The following is a 26,975-nucleotide window of genomic DNA, read 5'->3' as shown; positions in this document are numbered from 1 at the left end:
TTTTTTAATACTGTCTGGTGTGGATTTTTGGTAACAACAAAAAGGAAAAGAAACCCAAAGGAACACAAATATGCAACAGCAGCTGTCTTGCCATTCAGGATTTGCTCCAACAGTCTAATGGCAACATTCAAACGACAAAAGAGAGATAATTTCAAATAAATCATAGAGTTACATTTGCTCATGTATGCCCAGTATACAAATTATGCTGGTCGTGGTACATGGGCTTATATTGCGTCGATCCATGTTAATCATGGGTAGGCCTACATACAGTTTTTAGTGAACACCTACACTACTGGTTAGGCTTAGGACCCAGTTAAGCACATCATAGAGTTCATGCATCATATAAGTTGCATGATTATATCCTATTAACCAAAAAATGCCATAGTGGGTGCCAAAAGTCCCTAGGGCAATAGCTGGGAAACTGTAGTTGCGTGTACAATGCATTATTTTTGTCACAGTATATAAATCTTTATGCCACAAGTGTTTTGGCCCATAGTAGTGCCAAGGCTGAGAACTTACGCACAAGTTTTGGTAAAGATTTAGCATACCCCAAAAGCACCCACACAGGGTCCGGCACCAACTTCAAATCTATCATGATGGATAAATCTTTAAAGATTTTCTTTAAATACTTCAATATATTTAGACAGTTTCATAACAAGTGGAAGAAGTTTACCTCTGGGTGACTGCATCACTTACAAGTTGCCCCCACGCACAGTTGCAGATGCCCTGGCTGGGGTGAAGTATGCCATAGGCAAGAATTTTGGGATTTCCTCTGTGGGGACTATTTATTGAAACAATTGGAGTTTGATGACAACAGTGCTTCCATTGTTCATCTATCACCCCTTTACTAAGACACCTCTGCCATCTCTACTTAACTTTAACTGGTGTATTGGTTTGGCGAGCATGGAGATTTGATATAGTTTTCAAACAATTTGTTTAGTCCCTGGTGCCACTACAAGCTATGAACAGTGAGTAAGTCAAGAGGCACCTGAAAGAAGTTTGGCAGTTTCTCTTTTAGTTAAGCTTCTAATCTGTAATATAGAAATATATCGTGTGAGGAGCCCCCATCTGATCTCAGAAAATCTTGGAGTAATAGGAAAGCTCTATTTAGTGAGTTTTCCAATAGTTGTATAACCCTTTACAAGTAATTGCTGTTGGGTCGGGTTCAGAAGTGAGCTGCATTAGGGAGTTATCAATGAGAGGAAGGTGTGGGGAGTACACTGTGGGAATAGCTCGACAAGGCGTGCCATCCATTGATGGTGTCACAATAGGGTTGATTCCCTCCCTGCCAGAAACAGGTCGTCTTCTGACACTAGGTCTCAGGTGATGGGGTCGGGTCAGCCATGTCTTACTGCACAACCACATGTTGTAGTGGGAGCCCCATGCTGCACTAGTAGAATACAAACTGCAGTTGTGCACAGGCATAGTACAACATAGGATCGGGAACCTCAAGTCCCCCATCTTGGGATGTGAAGGGTTAGCGTGTCCCATTTGATTTGGAGCTTTGTGTCTGCCTAGATTAGTTCAGTTAGTGGTGACTGGATTGTGTAGAAAAAGCACTTGGTTGGGCATATAGGAATATTACTGAAATGGTAGAGAAACATGGGCATGGTGATCGTCTTCAATAAGGTGATCCTCACAATCATAGTGATAAGTCAATCCATTCATCCACTTATTCATTGGGCGAGCAAGGAATTTTCCATAGTTCTATTTCATTACCACTTCAATTGCTGTGTGGAAATATGTGCCCAGGTATTTCACTGAATCCGTATCCAATCAAGTGGGTATTCTAGGTGGCCAGGCCTGATTTCTGTTAAGGAAACACAGTGGTTTGCTCAGTTAATGTTTATCCCAGATACAGTACCAAATCATGTAATTGTTCTGATATTAGGGGCAATTCTAGGTCTAGCACAAAGAGGGCAATATTGTCTGTGTACAATGATTTGATGTTGCAACACATCCATAAGCTGAGATCTCCTTGTTTGGGGGCTGGCAGAGCATGCAGGCAATGGGTTCCAGAGCAAATGTGAAAAGTACTGGGTACAAAGGGAACCTTCACATGTGCCACATTAAATGTTAATTGGTGGGGATAACATGTTATCAACAAGCAGAATTGCAGCGGGTGGATATTTAGTAGTCTAACCCAGGTGATAGTCGACCTATGCCGAGGTGAGCAAGAGTCTGAAATAAGTATGGCCATTCTAGAGAGTTGAATGCTTCGACAGCATCTAGCAGCGCTGCGGCGGCACAAGTCTCAAGATTTAGGGGGTCATTATGAACACGGCAGGAAACCCCGCTGTGTTCATGCTGGTGGTCTTTTCATAGACCGCCAGCCCCCTTGAGAGCCCGCCGGCCATATAATGTACATTCTGCTGGGCCGGGACATTGCCGATGGCTCCATGTGGAGCCGCCGTTAATGCCGCTGTGCGGCAGGTGCAGCAGCACCCGTCACGCAGATTACTGCCTGTAAATCGGGCAGTGACCTGCGCGACGGGGCACTGCACGGGACCCCTGCACTGCCCATGCCAAGTACAGGGCAGCCATGGAGCACCCCTTCCGCCAGCCTCTCCCTGGCCTCGGGAACCCACCAAGGAAAGGCTGGAGGAACAAGAGTTCATTATCCGGAGGGCAGCGCTGCTCGCAGTGCTGCCCTGTCGGATAATGATATCTGCCATCGTCAGGTAGCCTGACAGTGGCGGAGGCCCTCCCTTGTACAATATATGGCGGTTCAGACCGCCATGCCGGTGGCAGTATTTTCCGTTCATTATGAGGCCCTAAGTTGGTGCAGAAGTGTGAAAATTGCGTGTAGTTTAAAAGAGGTGGAACACCCCAGTAAGAAACCGGACTGTTCTGGCAGTACACTATCAGGCTTAAGGGGGGGGCAAGAGGCTGGGCAATAATTTTGCTACGATTTTATTGTTGGTTTTAATTACAGATAGCGGTCTGTAGGAGTCACAACGAGAGGGATCTTTACCGGGCTCAAGCAGCGTAATTAAGAACACCTAACGCTGAGTACCAGGAAGATAACCTCTATCAAAAGCTTTGTGGTATACTTTTGTAAGATGATGGGCTAGAAGTGTTGGGTATTCTTTGTAAAAGTTGGCCTGCAAACCATCGCTGAAAGAGGCTTTACCGCTCGCCATGCTACAGATTGTGGTGGTTGTTTCTTCTTAAGTAATAGGGCATACTAAATATTCTCTCTGGCCAATAGTAAGCCAAGCCAGCACCATATCATTGAAACAGTTGCCCAAAGTGAGCTGGTGAACTGCATTTTTGGTTGTGTAAATCACTTCATAAAAGCTCTGTGGATTTGCCTGTTATTATGTTGCGATCTCAGACTTAGTGACGTTAATTTAACAATATGTCAGAAGCTGCCCTTTGCCCACACAACAAGGACCACTTCCAGTAAGAAAGCAGAACCATTCTTAATATTCTTGGCATACATAGAATCAAGAAGCTAAAAAAACTGTGAGCGCTCTATTGGGATGCAAACCTTATTTCCGTGTTTGGGGTTAAGAGTGTTTCCTGTAAAGTCCTATGTGTACATTGTGCCTATCAAGATACAGCATCACCTACCTGGCCTTACCGGCATTGATGGGCAAGTTACTTACCTTCAGTACTTCCTTTTATGGTGACACCCAAGCCACAGATTCCTTACCTTAGATTATTCCTCAGGGATCAGACTGAATCCGAAAACTTTTCAAGAAGTACCTATGTGTACTGGTAAGTGCCGTTGAGTGGCTCTGCTTCAGCCCCATCTGCGCTGGATGTGATGCGTGACGTGTGTGGTGTCTATATAGGCACCACGCTGACATCAGTTTCTTTTCATGACCGTTCCACGCAGAGCCAGAAAGGTTGCTGATGTACCAGTGTGCAGACACTAAGCACCTCGTAAGGCTTAACCTATATGGAGAAATCCATTTGTTGAACGTGGGGGATGAGTAAGGAATCTGCAGCTAGAGTCTCTACTAGATAAGGCGTTATCAAGGGTAAGTAACTTTTTCATCTGATAGAGACTTCCAGCTGCATATTCCTTACCTTAGAATACATACCCAAGCAATACCTCCCCATAGGTGGGTCTGCAAACAGATTTAGATCTGAAGGTCCTGGAGGACAGTATGGGCAAAGTGACCATCACGATGGACCTGTCCTGGGAGCAGTGTTTGGTAAACATGTGCAGAAATGCTCATGTTGCAGCCTGGCAGATACCCAGGGCAGGGGCTCCCCAAGCTGAGATAATGCAGCGCCTCGAGACCCTATGCATGATTAGCCACGATCTACAAATCCATGATTGATTGATTGGGTGGTTACAGCCTTGGCTCTGGTCTCAGAGGGTGGCTTCTTGGCCAGTGATTAGCAGATGTTCATGCAGACCACAATATATCATGAGATGGTCAGTTTCTGCTCAGCCTTTCCTGACTTATCCTTGATGAACTCAGAGAAGAGCTGATCATCCACCTGGATCTCTTTGGTACAATCAATATAGAATGCCATCACTATTTTTGGGTCCAGCTGGTGGAGTCTCTCCTCCACTTTGGAAGGATGACGCGGAACAAAGAAAGTAAGCAATGTGATGGCCTGGCCTACATTGTAAGCTGTTACCATTTTCGGCAGGAAAGAGACATGTGTTCTCAAAATCAGCGTGCCTGGGGAAAAAAGATGTGTAAGAAGGAAGCACAGAAAGAGCCTGCAGTTCACGAATCCTCATGGCCGGTGTAATGGCGACTAGAAAGGTGTTTTTTATGGTCAACAGTTGTAAAGGGCAACTGTGCAAGGGCTCAAAGGGCAAGCACATGAGGAAGGGCAAAACTAGGTTCAGATCCCATTGAAGCATAATGAAGTGGTTTGGAGGAAAAGTGTTGTAGTCCTTTTAGGAAATGAGTCGCAATGGGTGACTTGAACATAGAGGGCTGATTCAGCAACCAAAGAAATGTCAATATGGCCAAAAGGTACCTCTTAACACTACCCAGAGCAAAGTATCACTGGGCTAGTGAAAGAACAAAACTTCAGACATGGGCACAGAAAGGGGAGCAACATTTTTGGAAACACCCCAAGCCACAAATCTGTCCCAATGGCAGGTGTATGCTGTCTTCATTGAGCCATGCATGACATCCACAAAGACTTCACAGACTTCGGGAGGAAAGTCAAAAACTGTCTACTGCTACGGCTCATTCTCCACGCATGAAGACAGGGCAAGCACATGTTCAGGTGCAAGACCCTGCGATGTAGCTGCAACAGTAGATCCTCCCTAAGAAACAGCCTGATTAGAGGACCGATGCTCATGCTCAGGAGTTCAGGATACCATACTCTCTGTGCCCAATCCAGAGGCACAGGAATGACTTGGGATTGGTAGTTTCTGATCTTCTTCAGAACTCTGGGCAGGATTGGAATAGGTGGAAAAAAGGCAGGAGGCCTGAGCTCCACTTGAGACAAAATGCTTCCCCAGCAGCAAGAGTTGCCTTGGAAACTCCAGTGCAGAGATGTGCGGACAGTACACATTCCCTGCTGTTAAGAATAAATCTAACCAGGGTTCTCCCAAATCTCCTAAGAGACCTTGGACCACCTCCTAGTGGAGCTGCATGGTTGATTTGCTAGACATCAATGACTGAGTTTGTCCCTTCTGGTGTTCAGAGAGTCTGCCAGATGCTAAACCACCAGGAAAATGCCCTAGCATTCCAACTTTGTCCAGAGACTCAGGGCCTCTTTACACAGTGTCCACAACCTCAGTCTGCTTGTTCAATACCACATGGTGGTGGTGTTCTCCATGAACACATGAACAAGCCTTCACTTAATGGAGGAGATACAGGCTTTCAATGCCAGCAGGATAGCTCTCAGCTCCAGCAGGCTGCTGTGGAGCTAAAACTCCACCGGTGACCAAAATCCTGTGATCTTGACTGCCACCAGATGGTCGTACGAGCCCAGTAGTCACGCAGCTGTCACTACAGTTAGCTCTGGGTGGGACAGGGTGAGGGGTCCACCTCTGACCCAGTTTTGCGCTACATCAGCCACCACTGCAGACTTTTTGCACGTCCCTCGATCTGGACAAGGTCGTAGAGATTCCCCTCATGCTGTGCACACCAGGACTTCAGGTCTCAATGCAAAGCCCACATTTGCTAACAGGAAATTGTTACCAGCAGGAGGCCATGAGGCCTACCAGCCTCACTGGAATCCAGGATAGAGGTTGAGATATCAGAATCTTAACCCGAATATCCTGATCTCAATATTTGGGAGAATAGGCCCAAAACTGCTTTGGATCCAGAACAGCTCTGATGAAAGGGACCATCTGAGAGGGAGTCAGGTGGGACTTCTGCACCCAAGTGAATGCAGGAGGTGTGCCATAATTTGGAAGTGGGAGACTACTGCCTGGGGCGAACCCACCTTTTAATCGCCAATCGTTGAGATAGGGGAAGGTTAGAACCCTTGACTGTGCTACAATGGCTGCCATCATCTTGGTGAGCACGAGGGGTGCTTGTAAGACCAAAAGGAAGCACAGGGAACTGATAATGCTTGTGGTCTACTGTGAATCACAGGTAGCGCCTGGGCAGGCAGGACAGGAGTATGGCAATAGGCGTCCTGCAAGTCCACAGCTACCATCCACTCTCCAAGGTCTAAGGCAGAGAGAACCTGAGCTAATGTGAGCATCCTGAATTTCTCTTTCTTCTGGGAGAAATTAGGAGGGCACAAGTCTAAGATTGCACAGAGGCTTCTATCCTTCTTCACCAGAAAGTAGCGGGAATAAAAAACACAACTTACTTCTAATGCCAGAACCCCTTAGATGGCTCTTTTGGCAAAAAGAGCTTGAACTTTCTGAAGGAGCAGGTAGAGGTGGTCCTCCGTCAACCAGTCCAACGATGGTGCCATTGGTGGCTGGGTTTCTAACAAAGAGCTAGGGTAACACTGGTCAATAATCTGAAATACCCACTTGTCTGATGCTATAGACTGCCAGTGGGTCAAGTGAGGTTGGATTCTACCGCCAACTGGGTGCTCATGATGGTACAAGGTCAAACTAAAGTGGTTTGGAGGCTGCAGCTGCTGGGAGGCGGGGTGATTACTTAGACCTCTGGTTGTGTGTCCCACAAACACACAAAAAGGATTTGGAAGAATGTTGGCATTGGTGGCTGGGCAGGAATGGATGTTGCTGGTAGCCCCAACTACCCTCCAAAGGCACGAAAGGCAGAATAGGGTTGCTGGAACGGACTTTGCGGAAGGTCGCTGTCTTGTGATAGGAGTTGTTTCGGATCCAGAACTGGATTCAGGGGGCCCGACTTGCACCTAACCCAAGAGGCCCAAAAGTGCGCCAAAGGGGCCAGCCTGCCTAAAAATGAGGTGCATGGTGTCATAAAAATCTCAGAGTTGGACAGGGGCACTCTGGCTCTATAAAGCACAGGGAGACATGGAAAGGACCTTGAGGCAGGTTCTGCATAGGAGTGGGACCTACAGTGATGTTGTTCCTGTACCTCGTCTGAAGATCTGGACCACCTTAGTGAAGTAAAAGGGCACTTTGACTTTTTGACTTCTTGTGGGACTTACCTGATGACTACAAGAGTAAGGGTGAGCACCTGGAACAGTTCCGCAAATGGTTCCAAGACCTTCCTCATGATTGGGAACATCATGGAGGAGACATGCGTTGAGTGACCAGAAACTTCAAGCTTCCTCCGCACCTTAAGGTTCATGGGATGCAGTCCTCACAAGTCTCGAAGTCTAGGTTTGTTCAAAGCACCAAAGGCACATCAGGTGGGGGTCTCTTACAGGCAGACCACAGGGTTTAATCCTCACCAGGTTTATGGGGACATCCATACACACAGTGGGAGACAGACTCTCGAAAAAAGGGTAGAAAAAATGTTGAAAAAAAGTTGCCCAAAAGAGGACAGAGGTAACTCTCTCCGGATCTATGCTGACTATTAGGGGAAGAAAAGAATTGATTTCAATGTGCTATGGTGTTTTCACCTTACCAGGTCCAGGCAATGCCTTATTAGTTAGTGATCAGTCCTCAGGAAGCCAGGGCTCTCTAGTGGTAGCTGTAGTGAGCAGCCAAGACCTTTCAAGGAGGAGGAGTGTAAAGCCCTTGCAATATGACAGCATTCTCACAGTAACTTATCTCACATGAAAGAAACCACACAATGCTGAAAAAATAAAGGTACTTTATTATGGTAACACTGAACTTGAAACTTATAGGCAGTCCCCCAACTGGAGATAAGTACACACTATGGTCCTCATTACAACCTTGGTGGTAAATGCCACCACCCGCCTTGCTGACGGGCGCCAACATACCGTGACCGCGGCGGTAATCTGCCACGGGTATTATGACCCACACATAGAGTACCCACACAAGTCCGCCACACCAAAGGTCAGTGATAAACTGGCGATAGCAAAACCCACACCGTCACGCCAACAGGAACATGCCCACAGTATCACAACACACAAATCAATGCAGCGGTCATTCAACTGCGGTAAAGCATTGGAGGTACACACCGCCGCGCTCAAAATACACACACACTTACACACATTGGACATTTCAAAATACACACACCTGACACACACACACACCACACCCACACCACTATAAAACACACACCCACATTACCCACAACAACAACAAAATAGAACAAGCACAGAGAGACAAGCAAAGAGCACACCTTTACTCAGAGGCACAGAACACCATCAATCATACACCATCCACGCACATCACATAATACATCACAACACATCACCCCACACATCACCTCACACATATCACTCACACGACATCATGGCACCTCAAAGACACCCCAGGTTTTCAGAGGAGGAGCTAAGGGTCATGGTGGAGGAAATCATCCAGGTAGAGCCACAGCTATTCGGATGACAGGTGCAGCAGACGTCTATTCCAAGGAAGATGGAGCTATGGCGGAGAATAGTCGACAGGGTCAACGCCGTGGGACAGCATCCAAGAACCAGGGATGACATCAGGAAGAAGTAGAACGACCTACGGGGGAAGGTGCGTTCCGTGGTATCAAGACACCAGATAGCAATACAGAGAACTGGCAGTGGACCCACACCTCCTCCCCCACAACTAACAATATGGGAGGAGCAAGACTTGGCAATAATGCAACCTGAGGGCCTCGCAGGAGTAGCAGGAGGACTGGACTCTGGTAAGTCATTTCCTTACTACTGTATCCCCCCCACCCTACCTGCATGCCGTCACCAACTCCTACCCTCACCCCCATCCCTCCTCACTTATACCCCACTATCACAACCCACACATCCCAATACCAAGCCCTGCATGCGACACCAATGCATGGACCCCCAACAAAGACCTGCATGGACACCCATCATCACAGCATGCATTCTAGAGAGACTCACCCACCCCACACAATCAGCAATCACACAAGGCCAAGGCAACAGGGAAAGCACAATTCTATAAGGGAAACACACCCATTGCACAAGATGGCACACACAGATACAATAACAATGCATTTGCATCCCAACAGGACCCCTACCCAACATCACCGGACAGGATGCCAGCTACATCCAGTCCCCCCACAGAAGAGGCCCACAGTGATGACAGCAGCTCTGCATGCCTGGTTCAGGATTACCAGCCTGGCCCATCTGGGACCTCTGGACAGTCGGTTTCCCTGCCACAGTCCTAACCCCCCAGAGAGCCTCCCCCTAACGAAACATCAGCACAGCACCCACCCAGCGGGCCCATGCCACTGTCCCCAGGACACGTCAATCAGCAGTGTGTCCACCCCTACAGGGACCCCATGCAACCCCACTAACACAGGACGATCAGGGACCTGGGGTCAGTGGCAGTGGGCACACGGTTCAGGGGACAGAGGCACACGACAACAGGGAAGCTGGGAGGACTGCTGTGCGACAGGGGAAGGACAGGCCAAGGGAACCGACCCTCCACGAGGCACTCTCCAACATCATGGGAGCCATTCCCAGGGGACCATGGGCACAGTACAGGCCAAGTTTCAGGTGACCCAGCGGCTGCAGGAGGGACAGTACATGGGGATCAGGGATGACCTCACCAAAATCTACACCATCCTGGTTACCATAGCAGGGTTACTGGCTGATATGGGCAAGACCATGAGGGAGGCAGTGGCTCAACAAAGGGCCCCTGACACTAGCCGAGGAGCAGCCTTCCACCTCCACCGGCGCTAGTGGACAGGAGGCACCGCCACACAAACATCAGTCCACCAGCGCCCCACCCCCTGCAGAAGGAGAACCACCCTGCAAACGGTCCCTGCGATCCAGGCAGAAGACAGTGAACATTGCCAAGACCCCGCCAGGAAATAGGACCCTCTTGATTGTCACCCTTCTGTCCCACTCTCTTACCCTGTCCACCTTGAACTGACATTGCTCCACTTCCTATGTCCCCTTGGACAATGCACCTGTGATGCCAGGAGACTGGACTCTACCATGGACCTTCCTCCACCATCACCCCAGCCCCTTGCACATACCCCTATACTTATTAGCATCTAAATAAACACCCTTTAATCAAATACCAATCTGGAGTCAGTCTGATGATTCACAAATGTATTACTACAACATTAGCAGAGCATTGCAAGGTATATGTTCATTTACTCATACCAATGTATGACATTTGTTGGGCAGCAGTACACATAGCAGAAGCCAGAATGGGGTACACATATCTGAAAAACGGAAATCCAAAGGAAACAGTCAGTGTCCATAGACAGAGGTTAAGAGGCTGCCATGTACAATGTCCTAAAGTAAACTGAAATGTGAAGAGGATTTACAGTCTCTTACCTGTGTGTTTTCTGGAAGTACTGCAGGATAATGTTCGTCTTGTTGTCAACATCTTCTTCCTCTGCCTCCTCTTCCTCACTGTCCACAGGCTCCACCGCTGCCACAAGACCTTCACCAGGCTCATTCTCCAGCAGAAAAGGCACCTGGCGTCTCAATGCCAGGTTGTGCAACATACAGCATGCCACGATGATTTGGCACACCTTCTTCGGTGAGTAGTACAGGGAGCCACCTGTCAGATGGAGGCACCGGAATCTGGCCTTCAGGAGGCCGAATGTCCTCTCAATAATCCGCCTAGTTCGCCCATGTGCCTCATTGTAGCATTCCTCTGCCCTTGTCCTGGGATTCCTCACTGGGGTCAGTAGCCATGAGAGGTTAGGGTAACCAGAGTCACCTGCAAATATCGAGGGATACCTGTTATACACACACTAACCCTTAGGGACAACCCCATACCCAGACACCTACTCATACTGTGTGGGGACCTTGGGCTCACCTATTAGCCACACCTGGTGCCTCTGGAGTTGGCCCATCACATAAGGGATACTGCTATTGTGCAAGATATAGGCGTCATGCACAGAGCCAGGATACTTGGCATTCACATGGGAGATGTACTGGTCCGCCAAACACAACATTTGCACATTCATCAAATGGTAGCTTGTTCATTTCTCCGGGGGGGGGACAAATGCTACATGGGTACCATCAATGGCACCAATGATGTTGGGGAAATGTCCCAGGGCATAGAAGTCAGCTTTCACTGTGGCCAAATCCTCCACCTGGGGGAAAACGATGTAGCTGCGCATATGTTTCAGCAGTGCAGACAACACCCTGCTCAACACGTTGGAAAACATTGGCAGATTATTAAGTGCTCTCTGGACTCCATATAGGTGATTAAGCCAACTACGACCCGTGCCTAATACTTTGGCTGTTAAGGATTGCTTTAAATCCCGATTTCTTCGCTCCACAACACTATTTCCCTCGGGGTGAAATGGAGACGAATAATACAGTTGGACCCCTAATGAAGCCATGGTGTCCCTGAAAGCCTTTGATGTTACAGGAGGGCCATGATCCAAATGGAAAGCCACAAATGCATATGTGCCCATAAAGACTTGCAAATCTTATCTAACAGTTTGAGCGTCAGCCGAGCGTTGTAGCCAAACCCAAAGAATTCTGGAGGATGAGTCAACAGCGAATAAAATGTATTTGTATGGACTATAAGGTGTTAAGGGACCTCAAAGGTCCAAGTACACACATTGTAAAGGTTTGTTGGAAATTAAGTGGGGTGTCTGCGGTGGGCGTTTGACGGTGGACCTTTTTATTTGCTGACAGATGTCACAGCAAAGAATATACTGCTTGCTCTGTTTGGATAGACCGGGCCACCAGTGGCGTGCTTGTAACAATTATATTGTAGCCGCCACACCAGCATGGGCAGAAGTAACTCCCTCATGCGCTGCTTTAATCAATTGTGGTCTTTGATCTTTGTTTGGGATCACCCACCCATGGTATTGTTACTAGGGCAGTATTTAGGCTTGCTATACGGTAGGAATATTTTTCAGGATATGCCTCTGGCATGGCCTTGCCGTTAGCCGAAGCTTTGACAGCAAGCCAGTGTTTCATCATCCAATTTCGTCCCAGACAGGGTATTGTAGCAACAGAAGCTGTAGCTACTACTGACCTGGCTGCTTCATCAGCCAAGGTATTGCCTGTAATGGGTATTCCAACACGCTGATATCCCGGTGTATGTACAACATGGACATTAGGTAGCGTTTCCTTCAGATCTGCTACTTTCCCCCACAGGAGTCTGCGTTTGATTGTGTTGCCTTTTGAATCTCTGAACCCATTCTGGCACCAGTAATGCAGATATCCATTGAAGGACTGGACACAATAGTACGAATCACAGACGATGAATGTTAACTGTTCTGGATCCATGTGTTCCTGTGTCATCACCAGGGCTTTGAGCTCTGCTAGTTGTGCAGTGCAGTCCCCTAAGGTCTGCTTGTGTGTTGTGGATGGAATTCACCATCTTTCATGTAGCCATTCACGACCGCACAAGTGGCGGAGTATTCATCTACTGCGGGCTGGACTGAGCCATCAGTGTACATATTATTTGATATTAGTCAAAAGGCAATGTGTTTGCGGGAACAGGGTATTCAAGTTCATATTGTAAAAATTCTTGAGTTTCTAATTTTGAGTCAAAAATATAGTCAACATCAGTGGCTGTCAGAGACGTTGTCCATTGAATCCAACGTGGATGTAGTGCCTTAATGTTAGGAACGCTAGCTTTTGTGACAGCCTCAATGGCTGAGATCAGAGATACGACAATAATGCATTTCTCCTGGGCCAGAGGTCTCTCTTTATTGACAGCCATCTGAACAGCAGTGAGAATGTTTTCTGTGGGAGCATGACAGACTAAAACACACCATATTCAATGCTTATGTATGAGATTTCCTGTGTGTACATTTGCCAAAGCACTTGTAGCTGCAAAAAAAACATGAAAACTCTTTCCACATCCAGTGCAACAGATTATTTCAACTTTGTGTGTTCACTAATTGACCACTAGGCAAAATAACTCATGAAAGCTCTTCTGTCACTTACTATACCTGTGGTTTTGCAGGAGGTATCTTACAGTTTATGAATGACTGAAACATCCTATATGTTTTATGTTGTTTTTCCTATGTGTGATTGCTGGTGGCATTTTAGGTATGTTGAGCTAGCATAGCCCATTCCACCTTCAATGCATTTGTATGCTTTTTCTTCTGTATGCCTTCACAGATGGACGGTTTAGACTGATGCTTGAGTAATGCTCTTTCCACATCCACTGCATGTGTGTGTTTGTTTCCATTTGTATATTAGCTGCTGACTCTTTAGATGCATGGATTTACTAAAGGTCTTTCAACATTCAATCCATTTGTATGTTTTTTCTTCTGTATGCCTTCACAGATGGAGGGTTAGGTATGGTGCTTGAGTAAAGCTCTTTCCACATTCTCTGCATGTTTATGTTTTTCCCCTGTGTGTGCTAGATGGTGACACTGTGGATGCATGGATTTACTAAAGCTCTTTTCACATTTACTGCATGTGTATGGTTTCTCTGCTGTATGCCTTTGCAGATGGATGGCTAGGATTGATGCTCAAGTGAAGACATTTCCACATTCACTCCATGTATATGGTTGTTCCTGTGTGTGTTAGCTGGTGCCTCTTTAGATGTGTAGCTCTACTGTAGCTCTTTCCACATTCACTGCATGTGTATGGTTTTTTCTGTGTGTGTTAGCTGGCACCTCTTTAGATGTGTAGCTGTACTGTAGCTCTTTCCACATTCACTGCATGTGTATGGTTTTTCCTGTGTGTGTTAGCTGGTGCCTCTTTAGATGTTTAGCTCTACTATAGCTCTTTCCACATTCACTGCATGTGTATGGATTTTCTCCTGTATGCCTTCGCAGATGGATGGTTAGGGATGATGCTCGAGTAAAACTCTTTCCACATTCACTGCAAGTGTAAGGGTTTTCCCCTGTGTGCATTCGCTGGTGTTTCTTTACATTTGATGCATCCATAAAACCCTTTCCACATTCACTGCAAGTGGAAGGTTTTTTTCCTGTATGCCTTTGTAGATGGGTGGTTAGTTGTGATGGGTGAGTAAAGCTCTTACCGCATTCACTGCATGTGTATGGTTTTTCCCCTGTGTGTGTTAGGTGGTGGCTCTTTAGACGTGAAGATTTACTAAAGCTCTTTCCACATTCTTTGCAAGTGTATGACTTTTCTCCTGTATGCTGTCGCAGATGAATGGTTAGCGCCGATGTACAAGAAAAGCCCATATCACATTTACTACATGTTTATGGTTTTCCACCTGTGTATGTTTGCTGATGCATCTTTAGTTTTTGATAAATCAGTTTAGTGTTTGCTACGTTCACTGCAAGGATATACTTCCTTCCCCCCAGTGTGTGTTCGCTGATGGAGCTTTAGTTTTCCTGGGAAGGTAAACCTCTTTCTACATTCACTGTAGGTGTATGTTTTTTTTCTCTTGTGTGTGTTACCTGATGAAACTTTATAGCTGCTGTGAGTGGAAAGCTCTTTCCATTTTCACTGTATGCGTCTGTGTCTTCTGCTGTGTGTGTTCAATATTTGCCCACTAGAGCCGATGACTCATTAAAAGTCATCTTATATTCATAACTGTTGAGTTGTTACTGGGAGAATTGTACGGATGAATGATTAAAATTCTTCTCACAAAACCAGAACGTTCATGGTATTTCTTCAGTTTTTGTTTGTTAATAACTCTTAGTTGTGATGGCTGATGAACACTCTTGCCACATTCACTCTGTTCTCATAGGTTTTCCCCTGTGCATGTTTGGTGGTACTACTTTAGTACTTGAAGAGAAACCAAAAGTAGTCTTATGTTGTGTGCATGTTTTTTTTTTCTTCTTTTGGGTTTAAAGTCTAAGCATTGGTTACATTTTGGTATAAATCATGTTAATGTGTCTGATCACTGACCATTGTGGTTCCTGAACCACTAACAATATTATAATATTTCCCAGATATGTGTAGTATTTGCAGTGTATCTGTTCCTAATAATTATTTTTATTAGTCACTGGAATTCTTGCAAGACTGATAACATATGTATGGACTTTTAATCAGAAGCTGTGTCTTCAATCTCCGTTAAAAACTTTCAAGTATGTGTGCAAGGAATAAAACTAACAGCTTATCTGAATAGTCTGTTTCTTGGGCAATATTTATGAAATACACACACAAAAAACAAAACTCATTACCAAGCCTTTATTTTCTAGTAGCCAAACAATTCTTTCTTTTACCTTTCAGATGTCTGCTTCACAATTCAAGTTTTGTATACCTATGGTCTCTTTCTATGGAGAGGCAGGTCCAACCAAAACAGTGCTTATGATGGACTAACACCACAGCATTTTATATTATCATGTTAGAGAGGGGAGCATTGTTGGAATTACCTGATCATTATATCAGCTAAAGGGTGGTATCTAGCATGTATTAGTACCCGATGTGATATGCTAGTGTGATTTTTGTGAATTTAATTTATTTGGATGTTTTGGGTCTGGCTTCATGGATGTCCTCAGCCTCTTGAAGCTGCCGGATTGCACTTGATGTTCTTGTAGAATAAGTCTGATCATGTATGACGTTATGTGTCTCCTTTTGCATTATTCTCTTTTTAATTACTGTTTGGTATCCTTTCGGGCTCTTCTTGAGTATCAGATAGCATTCCAGTACTGTCATATTTTCTTCATTACTCTTCATCTTGTTATGTGTTCACAAATTTACTCTCTGTGGATACAAAAATACTTGTAATATTGAAATCTATAAGCAGCACATTGCACACTGTGTCTCTGATGAAATGTAAAAAAATGTGAACACTTGAATACATTTCAGCCACTGGTAATTTTTCTAGGTAGAGATTCAGCCAACCATTTTAGCAGACTGTGCTACTACAGACAATAATCATTCTGATCGAAATCGGCATTAATCCTGCTCCAAAAAAACAAAAACAAAAAAACAGCCCAGTATGTACCAGAGTCCAGGTTCATCTGAATAGTCACATAAGCAACAACACATAATGGTATTGACCTTGTTGGCCTTGGACAGTGAGCTGTAGCATAAGTCCTATGGCACAGCAAGACAATTATTAATACATTTCACTTCATCGTGTTCATAGTTTAGGAAAGGAAAAAAGTTGCCACAAAAATATAACACAACATAGCCGTTTAAAACATAGAATCATGTTTAGGACAAAAACCAAATCCTAGAGGGGAAATGAGAATTGGGTGGCATGTCAAAGTGTATGATGTCTGTACGTTCACTGGCAAAGACAGTGGCAAGGCAATGTCTATATCATCCCAATGCGCTATTAGAGAGGATGTCACGTTTCAGTGTGTTAATGTTTCCTGCTGGATGCACAGAGATTGTCCATGTGTGCAATGGTGTGTTTATTAGATTAAAAACTCACAGTTTAGAGGGAGGGCAGGCAATCTTACACAAGGCAACTACGTTGGTATGTGCAAATTTCAGTCAAAACAGTCCACAGACTTAAACAAACTGCTATCATCAATGTAGGTGGTGGGGGCGATTAGATTTCTATGTCATACATACAATGCTAAGACCAGACAGGAAGCAACCAGATCTGCAAATCAGATCCAAGTAAGATGTGTAGAGCTAATGGAAGCTGACTTGCACAAGTTCAAACACGTTCTGGTAGTATCAGATTTAAAATGACATACAGTATACCTGGCTCCCAAGTAGTTACATGAGATATGTCTGCACCAGGTACAGAGTACAGAAATCACAGAGCAGAGTTTTATCCACATCCATCCTTGATTACTAGCACTCTACTGTGAGATAACAGTAAACTAATTGAAAGGTGTTTAAAGAGACAACAACAATTTCTTATTCACCCTGCCATCACGTAGAAGAATAGCCATGCACTGGTTAGACTGATAAGGCTTAGCAAGTGGCTTTAAAGCTGCTGCTCACTGGAGTGTTGCTGAAAAAACTCACTTGAAGCGCACAGGAGATGACCCTAAACTTAATGAGCACCTGGGAACATGATACAAAATGCTGTGTAATGGGATGTATGTCTAAGAAATGTTTCCTTCCTGAAACACAACGGAGCTTAGTAATATACTTGTCAGTGTTTCTATAGTGTACCCTTGTAGAAAATTAGTGTAACTGATTTAGAACTATTATACTTTGTAAGTATGTATTAGGCTATCACTGATGACTTCTTGGTTTGGTAGATCAACCACTTCATACTATGTTTGATGCCTGTATTTAAAGATTATTAAACATATTACAAAAATCTGTCAAAGTACCAGAAATTCGGAGCTTAGAGATCATTAAAAAAAACTGTGAATACTTAAAGAAACTTGTAGTACTATAAGGGAACCCAGCACCTTCTAACTGGTACATTCAGCGCAACTAAAACTATCACCTAGAAAATCTATTTCTAACTAGGGATGTCTCCCAACTCAACCTACAGCTCTATTTGATGCTACTCACAAAAACAGCAGCCAGTGAGAGAAGGTATGAATCTGAAAATATTCAACAACTAACAACGACACCACAGGCACTGAGCATCACACAAACCAAAGGGCAGCATACTGCATTTGAATAGTAACCTGCAGACCCAGCGGCACCAACACAACCAGTTCCAACCACAAGGACTGATGTGAGGTCCAAGATGAAACCCTCCAAGACATTGTCTTGCCGCGGGCTCCCGCGGTGTCCTCTGTACAGGCTGCGGTGGGAGCCGCGGTCTGTTTTTTGGGCCGCGGCAAGCCTTTTGTTTGGCCGCGGTTTGCGTTGTTGCCTACGGTGAGGTCAGAGGCCCAGGGTTGTGCATCGGGCCTCGCTGCGTTCAACTTGTGAGTGGGTGTTCACCCCGGGGTGTCTGCACCCCCGGCCCTTCACTTACCTGGTGACCTGTTCTAGGGCTTTTTCTTCTTGTTCCTAGTGGGGCCATATTCTCTTCTTACCAGCATGCCCTTTCTTCCTGTCTTTTCTCTGCATTCATCTGTTCCCCTTTCTAATATGGTGCCTTCGTCTGCCTTGTTCTATAGCCTCCTTCCCAATCCAAAATGGCATTCTTCCTTCTTCCTGCATGTCGCTTCCTGCTAAGGGGTATATAAGGGGTTAGATTCTTTTTCTTCTTGCGTTGCAACACTTCCTTTGATGGTGATCACGCTCTGGCTGGTTTTTCTCCTATTCCAGTTTTTGTTCCTGTTTTTTCCAGTTCTTCCAGTTATTCTTTTCTTGGCGTTCGAATTCTGATTTTTCACATGTCCTTTTTTCTTCTGTTCCAGGGACTTCTGGAGGGCACAGACTGTAGTGATGTACCATTGTCAGCAGCACCATGGCTACCAGAAAGGGTCGCCCCTACCTCGGCCAGAGCAGGACATGCGAGAATCGAGGTCGCAATTCAGCTCCAGCTGACAAAGGCAGTAAGCGAAGAGTAGACCATGACAGATGCAACGCCCAAAACTTTGACGGCTGCTGAGGAAACAAGCCAAATGTTACTCTGACCATTCAACAAGTCCAGAAACTGCAACAGTTGCAAACTGAAAATGCGGCTTTATGACAAGCCTTGGTCTCCTGAACCACAGGGGTCCCCTCCATCTCTGCAACAACACCTTGTTTTTCGGGGATCCCAACAAATTACAAGAATTCCTTGACGCCCTGACGGTCTATTTTGCGTTTTGTCCTTCACAGTTTGTGCAAGTTAAGACTAAAGTAGGATACCTGATCAGTGCCCTGTCTGGTCCGGCCTTATCTTGGGCGACTCCTTTGGTAGCCACAAATGATTCCCGGTTGTCTGAATATACAGCCGTTGTTGCTGCCTTTAAGCAAATATTTGTACAACCTGGACTCGAGTTCCCCACAGAAGAAACCTTATGTGACATCCAGCAGGGTAGCCAGGACGTCTTAAAATATTTCACACTTTTCAAACAATTGGGAGCTGAAACTACTTGGGTAGAATGTACCCTTGTTACCCTTTTTACATAGGGGGCTTTGGGATGAAATAAAGGAAGAATCAGTACACTCCTCCAGAGTGGAAGACATCATGGGTTTAATGGACTTAGAGATCTCCATAGAATATTGCCTTAATGAACGTAGAATGGAGAAGAGAAAGAGCTGTGTACTATCTCATTCAGGGACCTCGCGTACCATCACTCACCAGTACGAAGAGACTCGACCTGAGTCTAGAGGAACTACAGAGGAGGAACCTATGCAAACAGATACAGCTGGTGGACCCTTTACTGTTAGTGAACGTGAAACCAGACAACAAAAAGGACTGTGTCTTTACTGTGGTGCTTCTGGTCATTTGATTCGTACATGCCCCATTCGTCCTTCGAAGTCTTCGGGAAACACCAACTCCCATCCTCTGTGAGAAGGGAGGGGACGGGATTTTCTGAGATACCTTCTATTTGTTCCTCTAAAGAAGAAATAACGTCTCTCTTTCTTTTGCCCATTACACTGCAGTTACCTGACAGTCGGGAAGAGAGGGCATTAGCATTGTTGGACTGTGGAGCCAGTGGAATATACCTTGATGAGACCTGGGCTATGGAAAAGAAAATCCCTCGGATACCTAAGGACATACCGGAGCAGGTTCATACAGTTGATGGATCCCTTCTAGCTTCTGGACCTGTTACTAACACTACTCCTACTTTATGCTTACGTTTTGGGAAACATCAGGAATATGTCTCCTTTGATCTGATTTCTTAACCGAATCACATAATCATCCTAGGTATACCCTAGTTAACATGACACAATCTGTATATCAATTGGGAAACCAGAACTATTTTGCTTTCTTCCCAATTTCGTTAACATCACTGCTTTCCATCAGGAACATATTGGTCACCAAAGAGAATGCTTTTGACACTACAAGAAGTGGGTTGTTCCATCAACTCTATCCAAGGGGTACCCAGTCATTACCTGGAATATGTAAACGTGTTTCAGAAACCCGAAAGACCTGTGCTGCCACCACATAGAGAATATGATTGTGCCATTCCCTTAGAAACTGGTGCTGTAGTACCCTTTGGGAGAATGTATTCACTTACTGAGCCCAAAAAGAAGATACTCAAGGAATAACTGGAAGAAAACTTACAGAGCGGGTTGATTGCTCCTTCTTCTTCACCCGCTGGGGCTCCCCTCTTTTTTGTGCCAAAGAAGACGATGGATCTACGTCCCTGTATAGACGTTTGTGGGCTCAATAAGATCACCATAAAGGACCAGTATCCTCTGCCACTTATGAAAGATATTATGGAAGCAGTAATAATGGCAAAGAAATTTACTAAGTTAGATCTTAGGGGAGCCTACCATCTTCTAAGAATAAAAGAAGATGATGAATGGAAAGCCGCTTTTCGCACCCCTTCTGTTCATTATGAACATTGTGTAATGCCCTTTGGCCTAACCAACGCTCCCTCTATTTTTCAAAGGTTTATGGACTCAGTGTTTTCCGACCTTTTAAATCAACCAATAGTTATATAGATGATATCTTAATATACTTCATTCATCCAGAACACCATACTATGCATGTACTTCAAGTTTTAGAAAGACTCCGGCAGCACCAACTATTTAGCAAACCAGAAAAATTTGAATTCGACAAAACTGAGGTAAAATATTTGGGATACCATATTAACCAAGTTGGTATTGCCATGGACCCAGACAAGGTTCAAGCCATTCTAGACTGGCCATCCCCCTCTTCTATCAAAGAAACCCAGTGTTTTCTAGGATTGGCCAATTTCTATCTTCAATTCATTGCAGATTTTGCCCAACAAACTAGTCATATCACGCAAACTCTTAAGAAAGGTAGTCTACGGAACAGCTTTTGTTGGACAGAAGTTGCAGAAACCACATTTCAAGGCCTAAAGCGTGCCTTCATGCAAGCTCCTATATTATGGCATCCTCATACCACCAAGCAATTTATAGTTGTCACTGATTTTTCAGAGAGAGCAATAGGGGCCGCATTATTACAAAAGCAAAGCGATGATGGGTTAGAAAATCCGATTTTTTTTTATCTCTCTCAATTATTATCAGATACGGAGCTTAATTACTCTGTTTTGGAACAAGAACTACTTGCCTTAAAGACAGCCTGTAATGAATGGAGGCAATTTCTTATTGGTTCAAGGGAAACCTTTGAGGTAAGAACAGACCATCGAAATTTATAGTGTCTATGTAATTTCCAATGCCGGAACAGTCGCCAAGCCAAATGGGCCTTCTTTTTCAGTCAATCTGACTTCTACATAACTTACATACCGGGTTCACAAAATAATTTGGCAGACACTTTGTCACAACACTATCCTGAAAGTATCGATCCTCCTACACAAAACCTCATTGAACCAGATAGAATTAATGGACTAGTACAGTCCTTTCTTGATAAAGTAAAGTCTGAGTATTCAACCCTCTCTAGACTTGAAATGAATAATTTACATCTAATTCTACAAAAGGTTAAAGGGTACTACTAACATAAGGATGCATTGTTCCTCCCTACTAAGATGGTCCAAACTGAAGCACTACAGATGTGTCACGATTCTCCTATCTATCAAATAGATTCCTTTAGAAACAAGAAGAATGGTCACTCACGCCCTCATAAGCAGCAGACTGGACTATGGCAATGCCCTCTACGCAGGGACCACAGCCAAGCTTCAGAGAAAACTCCAGCGAATCCAGAACGCAGCCGCACGTCTCATCCTCAACCTCCCCCACCACAAACACATCTCCCCCACCTCAATCCCTACACTGGCTGCCCATCAACAAAAAGGATCATCTTCAAAATCCTTGTCCACGCTCACAAAGCCCTCCACGACACCAGACCAGCATACCTCAATGAACAAATCAACTTCCACAAACCAACTTGACAGCTCCGCTCTGCCGACCTCGCCCTCGCTACAGTCCCCCGCATCCAAAGCACCACCTCCGGCGGCAAATCCTTCTCCCACCTCGCCGCCCAGACCTGGAACTCCCTCCCCACCAACCTATGCAAGACCCAGGACCTTCTAACCTTCAGAAAGCACCGCAAAACATGGCGTTTCGAGCAGTAACCCCCGCGCCTTGAGACCCTACCGGGTGAGTAGTGCGCTTAAGAAATTAGTTTGATTGATTGGTTTAATTGATTGCTGGTCATCACGGTATTAAAGCCACGCAAGAACTATTCCTTCGCTCTTTTTGGTGGCCCACGCTTAAGACAGACACCGAAAGCTATGTGGCTTCTTGTCCCATCTGTGCACAAACTAAGATACCTCATACCAAACCAGCAGGACTGCTTCGACCTTTACCAGTTCCACCAGTTCCTTGGCATACTGTATCAACCGATTTCAGATGTTCCTTCCCTCCCTCAGCAGGAAATCGAGTTATAATGGTGACAGTTGACTCATTTACTAAGATGGCTCATTTTACTGCATTAACGAAACGACCCACGGCAAAATAATTGAGTCAAATTTTTAAACAGGAGATCTTTCCCCTGTACGGTCTCCCTCAAGTCAATGTCTCAGACCGTGGCCCCCAATATATTTCACGCTTTTGGAAGCATTTGTGCAAAATACTACACATCGATGTGGCCTTGTTATCTGGTTATCATCCACAAACTAATGGACAAACGGAACGTCTGAACCGAGAACTTGAACAATATTTACACTGTTTTTGCAATGCTACACAAAGCAACTGGTCTATGCACTTACCACTTGCCGAGTTCTCATATAACAACGCAGTACATAGTGCTTAAAAGGTCACTCCTTATTTTGTTCTTATGGTTTTCATCCTAAATCCTTTCCTGCTACCATCAGGGAATCATCTACACTTCCTGCTATCACATCATTTACTCGACGACTATGTAATATCCAACGTATTGTACATTCCAATCTTCTAGCTACCAAACTAGAAATAAAAAAGATGGCTGATAAGAGACGATGTGATGCCCCATCTTATCAAGTCAGAGACAAGGTCTGGCTTTCTTCCAAATTTTTGCCTCTCCATCTGTCTTAAAACAAGTTCAAACTCCGTTACTATGGACCATTCTTGATTCTTAAAGAAGTCAATTCAGTGTCATTCCGTCTTCGTATACCTCGAACTTGGAAGATACATCCTGTGTTTCACGTGTCTCAATTGAAGCTCTATGTGCCTGATCCTTTTCATAGACAATTCATGTGTCCCCCTTCTCAGTTGGTGGATGATGTGCCCGAATACGAGGTCCAGGAAATATGTGGTCTGTTGTTTTTTCTGTCTTTTTCTGGGCAAACCTGGGGCCTCGGGGGGACCTACTGTCATGTCGTGGGCTCCCGCGGCATCCTCTGTTCCGGCTGCCGTGGGAGCTGTGTCGGTTTTCCCAGCCGCGGGGTTTGCCGCAGGCCTTTTTTTCGGCTGCGGCTCGCGTTGTTGCCCGCGGCGAGGTCGGAGGCCCAGGGTTGGGTGTCGGGCCTCACCGCGTTCAGCGCACAGCATGGGTATTCGCCGCGGGGTGTCTGCACCCCCCCGGCCCTTCACTTACCTTGTGACCTGTTCTAGGGCTCTTTCTTTCGTCTCTTTTTCTTCCTTTTTTCTTCTTGTTCCTAGTGGGGCCTTATTCTCTTCTTCCCAGCATGCCCTTTCTTCTTGTCTTTTCCCTGCATGCATATGTTTCCCTTTCTAATATGGTGCCTTCTTCTGCCTTGTTCTATAGCCTCCTTCCCAATCCAAAATGGCATTCTTGCTTCTTCCTGCATGTCGCTTCCTGCTAAGAGGTATGTAAGGGGTTAGATTATTGTTCTCCTTGCGTTGCAACACTTCCTTTGGTGGTGATCACGCTCCGGCTGTTTTTTCTCGGATTCCAGTTTATTTTCCTGTTTTTCCAGGTATTCTTTTCTTGGCGTTTAAATTCTGATTTTTCACATGTCCTTTTTTCTTCTGTTCCAAGGAGTTCCTGTCAAAGAGGTTTTTTCCCTTAGGGGTTTTCCCTCCCGGACTCCTTCTGGAGGGCACAGACTGTAGTGACATGCCATTGTCAGCAGCACCATGGCTACCGGAAAGGGTCGCCCCCTACCTCGGCCAGAGCAGGTCCTGCAAGAATTGAGGTCGCACTTCAGCTCCAGGTGACAAAGGCAATAAGCGAAGAGTAGACCATGACAGACATGCTCTGAGATACATCGCAACAGGGCAGACAGCATCAGGCAGTGATTTAGGGACACATTAACTTTGGGCAAGACACACAGAAAGTGAAAGACACTGTACTGGCAAACCACTTGAGAGGGGTAATCTTGGATTTAACGCATCCAGACCAGAATGAGATTATGCCACGTTTTTTGACCAAACTCAACCGTCAATGTCTTTATAACAACATTGCTGCCGCAGGAGTTAGGGCTCTGCTGGTGGTAGCCTCATTGGACACCAAAAAGGCATTCAAATCAGTGGAATGGCCCTGCTTATTTGACATTATGAGCAATGGGGCACCAGTGTGCCAATTGTGGGTGAAATACTGTGGTACAGGGTTACCATTACCAAATTTAGGGGAGAGAGCATAACTACTAGGGTCCTGATTAGCAGGATCCCAGTAGACACAGTCAAACACGCTGACAAACGGACCAAAAGTGGGGCTAACCAAGCTAGAAAGAGGCTACTTTCCTACACAGCCCCCCCTCGCCCACCAACCCCAAACGAAGGAGTCTAAGGTTAACCTTGGCCAGTTGAGACTTTATTGTCTAAGTGGTGATAAGTGGACAGTGGCTTTGCAATATATCGGTTATTCCCTTTATCATTCACTATGTGGTTCATCCCAGTGGGGAGGTGAACCTCCCTGTTTGGTTACTTCTACCTGAAGTACAGCTAAACTGTGGATTGTGAGATTCCCTATTTGTTAAATGAGGCAATAGTTTTAGAGTGGAACAGAATGACTGTCCCTGGGTCTCTATGTTGGGACAGGGCTGCTGTCCCTAGGGTTGCAATGCTAGGCAGGGATGCTGCCTAAGCAAGGCTAGAACAGGGGAAAAAGTTTGTCCCTGAGGCTCTAAAGGAGGACAGGGCTGTTGTCCTACCTGGGGTAGAGCAGGGCAGGGTAACTGTCCCAATGGCTCTATATGAGGACAGGTTTGCTGTCCCAAGGTTTTTAAGGTGGTGCACGGCTACTGCGCCAAAGTTTTTCTGGGAGGGTTGCTCCAAGTTTTGTAACACAGGGTAGGAATGATGTTCTGTCTTAACTTTCTCACAGAGAGGTACTTTTACCTCTGGGAGTTCAGCTCGGGTAGCTGTAGGCTCCTGTGGTACAGACACCACCCTGGGTGTAGTATCTTCCCTCAGAGGAATGATATCTTTAGTGGGAGGGTGGGCAGCGGATAATTTGCTATCCTGCAGACCTGTATTTTTAGGAGGTTCCTGGGCCATTATTTCAGACTCCAGGACTCCTTTTCTGCTTTGCTCTTTAATCTCCTTGGAGATTAGTGGAAGCAAATGCTTGGGGATACCCAGCATGGATGCACGGTTAAAGAACTCTACCCCAGCCTAATCTGATGTCTCTAGGTCATTCCCTAAGAGACACTCAACAGGTAAATTAGGTGAGACTACCGCCTGTTTAGGGCCAGTAACTCCACCACAGCTAAAGTGTACTACAGCTAAGGGGAGGGACTGGGTGGAGTTGTTGACATCAGTGACTTGGTACTGGTGACCAAGCAGGTGTTGTACAGCTGACACCACGCTTTCTGTAATTATGGTGACACTTGCACCTGGTCTCTGTAGGCCTGGGCCTCAACACCATTTATGTGAATGTGCTGCTTGTACTTCTCCATGTTAAGGGGCAAGCAGCTATGGTGGCAAGGCTAGTGCCACCCTGGGAGACAGAAACTGTCTTGGGAGTTTCTCCACCTACTCCAGTTTCTACAATGGTCCCAAATGTGAACCCCGCTACACCTTTGGGTTGACTATTGCCAGTAGTCCCACCACCATTACTGCTAGGGGCACCAGAGTGGAGGTGGTAGAGGTGGAAGGCTCAGGGGCTTTACCTGGACAGGACTTATCCCCTGGCCAAGGCCTTTATTTCTGCACACATAGCACCAAGGCTTTTTATTGTGTGCAGAAGAGGAGGAAGAGGTTTTAGTCTCACCCCAGAGTTTTGTGACCTGAGGAGGATTCTTTAGTTGTATCTTTCTCCCCACCCTTGTCCTGAGACTTACCTGGTTCCTTATTTTTATCTTTGCCACCCCCTGTGTAAGCTTTTCTGCTCACCCTAGTTCTGACCCTCTTATCTGCCTTCTTTCCCAATTCTTAGGGAGAAGTCAGATCTGAGTCCATAGATACTGTTGTAACAAATCAGACACACAATTATTCAAAATATGCTCTCTCAGTAACAGATTGTATAAACCCTCATAGTCACACATCTTGCTGCGATGTAACCAGCCTTCTAATGCTTTAACAGAACAGTCCACAAAATCAACCCAAACCTTTGAGGATTCTGTAGTAATCAAACTGGAATCAGATAGGAACCAGAACTTTTATTCAACCAGACTCCTCAACCGCCATCTCTCATCTGAACATTCTTAATTGAGCTCCAGTGCATTCCATTGTCCAGTATTCGGAGGTTGCAACACTGAGGCATACCATTCTGGGTATAGATATATAACTACACTAAAATACCATTATAAACTCTTAACTATTATTGAATACAGTAATAGTGAATTAAACACTTGTAAATGGGCCTGGCCTTATGAACCACTGGAATGGCATTTTCTTTTTCTTTAATTTTATGTTGGTAGTTCTTCAGAAGT

General features: G+C 45.4%; 1 protein-coding gene and 1 pseudogene across 1 annotated transcript in view; both read right to left on the bottom strand.

Moving 5' to 3' along the window:
- LOC138248884 (oocyte zinc finger protein XlCOF6-like) overlaps nt 1-26,975 on the bottom strand; it is a 256,396-nt gene that overhangs the window by 145,941 nt on the left and 83,480 nt on the right. The window lies entirely within an intron of this gene.
- LOC138249623 (oocyte zinc finger protein XlCOF6-like) lies at nt 13,872-14,552 on the bottom strand (annotated as a pseudogene).

The sequence above is a fragment of the Pleurodeles waltl genome, chromosome 8, assembly GCF_031143425.1.
Source record: "Pleurodeles waltl isolate 20211129_DDA chromosome 8, aPleWal1.hap1.20221129, whole genome shotgun sequence".
NCBI lineage: Eukaryota > Metazoa > Chordata > Amphibia > Caudata > Salamandridae > Pleurodeles > Pleurodeles waltl.
Note: the sequence above shows the minus strand (reverse complement) of the source record. Positions and strands in the feature narration are given on the sequence as shown.